Genomic DNA, 3,309 nt, shown 5'->3' on the forward strand with positions numbered 1-3,309 from the left:
ACTTAACGATCAATCACAAACTCATCAACTAATAATTTCTTTATCATTTCAAGTCAAACTTTATTGTCATCTCTGCTGTATCCGGTTACATCAGGACAAAAAACAACAATAAACAGAAATAAAAGAAGAAAATAAATATACACTTCAGACTAAGAGGACTGAGAAAAATTATAACTTAACATTTACAGTTTACAGTGGTTTAAAGTGACCAGTGCAGCAGCCTGTCCACAGAGCAGTGGTGTGGAGCACATAGACTCAGCTAACGGAGTGTGTGTGTGTGTGTGTGTGTGTGTGTGTGTGTGTGTGTGTGTGTGTGTGGTGGGGGAGCAGGAGAGCTGGTGGTGAGTTCATGAGTCTGATGGCTTGTGGGAAAAAGCTGTCTCGCAGTCTGGAGGATCGGGCTCCCTGGAGGGAAAGGAGTCTGTGTGAGTGCTGTTAACAGTCTCTACTGTGGAACCGTGGATGCTGAGCGGTGTGTGGGTGGAGCGAGTCTTCCTGAAGCCGACGATCATCTCCTTGCTTTTGTTCACATTCAGTGTTAGGTTGTTTTCACTGCACCAGAGCGCCAGCTGCTGAACCGCACATCTGTACGCTGACTCGTCGTTGCTGCTGATGAGACCGACCACGGCTGTGTCGCCAGCGAACTTGTTGATGTAGCTGGAGCTGTGTAGGGCGGCGCAGTCGAGGAGGGTGAACAACAGAGGGCTGAGAACACAGCCCTGAGGATCTCCTGTGCTCAGCCTGACGATTCGGACGGACTGAGGCGGAGGTGAAGTGCAGTGGAAACAGCATCCTCGTCGACCTGTTGGGCTGGTGTGCAGACTGCAGCGGGTCCAGAGCAGAGCAGGTCGCTCTTCACATGTGCCATGACAAGTCTGTCGAAGCACTTCATGATGATGGGGGTCAGGGCGACGGGTAATCATTCAGGCAGGATCCTGAGGATGTCTTTGGCACTGTGGTGGTGGACTTGAAGCACGCTGGACGATCATCTGGCTCAGTGATGAGTTGAAAATGTCTGTGGAGACATCGGCCAGCTGATCAGCGCGGTCTCTCGGCACGCGACCTGGGATGTTGTCTGGTCCAGCAGCAGTGAGAGATCTCACGCTGCAGGCAGACAGATGGTGTGGTCGGTGGTGGGGGGCGTGGCTTTCTTCGCTTGTGTGTTGTTCAGGGCATCAAACTGTGTCTGAGGAAGTGCGGCATCTCCATCACAGCTGCTTGGAGCTTGTACTGTGTGACGCCTGAATGCCACAAACTGTGAGAGTCTTTGTGTTGTGGACGCTCTGGATCTTCTTCTTCTTCAATTTCTTTTCTGTATGATTTGAAAATGATAAATTTAAGATTTCATTGGAGATGTTCAGTGTTTTCATTTGAGTCTTTTTCAGATCAGCTGATCAGAGCGCAGCTGAAACTTTATGTATAAATAGACCCTGTGCACGAGAAAATGCTAACTTCCTGGTTTGAGGCCGGGCGTGGGGTTGTACATTTCCGGTAGCTTTACTTGCTGCAAAGGTATCCTCCACAATCATGTCCAAAACTCAAAAACGGAAAGATGGCGTTAAGTTACAAAGAGCAGAAGGTGGGAACACTCACCGCTGCTGTGGGCGATCGTGGCTCAAGAGCTGAGAGTTCGTCTTGTAATCGGAAGGTTGCCGGTTCGAGCCCCGGCTCGGACAGTCTCGGTCGTTGTGTCCTTGGGCAAGACACTTCACCTACCGTGTACTGGTGACTTGTGTGGACTTGGTACAGCTAAATATCCCAGAATGCATTTCATCCAAAACTCAAACGCGGCAATGGTGGACGAGCGAGGCTAAAAACTCTTAAATATTTCTGGGTCACAAATAAGCTTTTAAGTTATTTTCAAGCGAGAATGTAGCTGTGTAAACTTCACATATCTGCTCGATTTATCAAGATGTCACATATTTCCAAACGCGCTCCGATGTTTTCAGAGACGTCTGTGACCCGCCAGCTCCACAGCAGACAGCGAGGTCGAGAACAGCGGACTCCCGGCACATCGTAACACCGCCGTCACTCCTAAAACGTTGTCATTAACGTGGCTTCACTCCACATCAGCCGCTTTGCTAAAACGCCGGCGTCGGCACATGAGGACGCTGTCAGAGCCCGTCAACGACGTGGATTAGCTGCGTATATACGAATGTGAATCGCGTGATTGGCTGGAGCAGCCGGTCACTCACTGACTCACACTGCAAAACAGACTTTTTACGTGTTTATTTTAATTTCAATGCAGGTTCGGTTTTTGTGCGCAGAGACCGTGCAACAGTACGTGACTGCAGCTGGGCGCAGCTTAGAGGGAACGTTAGTGATGAGTCTTCCCGCCGGTCACGTGGGAGACGGGGGTTTGATTCCCTGACTGTGTGGGAGTGGCCTGAGTGAAGAGGGTTACTCAGATTGACGGGTGGGCAGAGATGTCAAACGTACGGCCTGCGGGCTGAAGAAGGGACGGGGGCAGACGTTCTCAGGCAGCCTTTCCATCAGCACGTTTTGTGTAACGTGACGGAACAAGTGAAAAAAAACGAGCATCAGGCTGCGAAGCTGAGCGCAGACTTTATGAAGCTGGATCAAGTCAGACCTGCTGTTATTGGCCAGCCCTAAACCTCGTGTGTGTCACGTATAGACGAGGGTTCGATTCCCTGACAGGCAGCTGTGCAGGTTGGAATTTATCAGTGACAGACACGTCTCACATGAATGATCCCTCTGTGTCAGATCCACGTCGTAACTCAGTGACCAGAACACATTTTAGACCCAGACGTGAACCCGGCGCGGACCTGAGAAACGTAACAACAGCGCCGGGGTTCCCTGCTGTGGTCAAAGGTGGTACTGCAGTGTGTGAGACGCTACGACTAGGGCTGGGTATCGTCACTGATTTCTAGAATCGATTTAATTCCGATTCACAAGGTCCCGAATCGATTCGATCCACGATTCGATTTAATTCGATTCTATTCGATTTAAATCTGGGAAATTTTGACAGTCAGAAATATTATAATTCAGATCAGTACATTTAGAAAGAAAAGAAAGAAAGTGTACTTTATTGGTCCCGGACTTGTGCGTAACAAGCAAACGAATAATGAAGAAAGGGAAACTGTTCTTGAAGTACAGAGAGAGAGAGCTGTGCATCGCGGTGGAAGCAAAACAGTGAAAGTCAGAGTGAATCCATGACGATGTTCATGTGAAGCGTAGTTTGGATCTTCTTTTGCTGCTGGTTCGGTCAATATTGTTTGGAGAGACATCAAACTAACAGCTTTAGAATCGGCGCATAAAGGGCGTGAACACAAAGCGCCGACAGATCAG

The sequence above is a fragment of the Pundamilia nyererei genome, unplaced genomic scaffold (genome assembly GCF_000239375.1).
Source record: "Pundamilia nyererei isolate P.nyererei 1_Seehausen unplaced genomic scaffold, PunNye1.0 scaffold00266, whole genome shotgun sequence".
NCBI lineage: Eukaryota > Metazoa > Chordata > Actinopteri > Cichliformes > Cichlidae > Pundamilia > Pundamilia nyererei.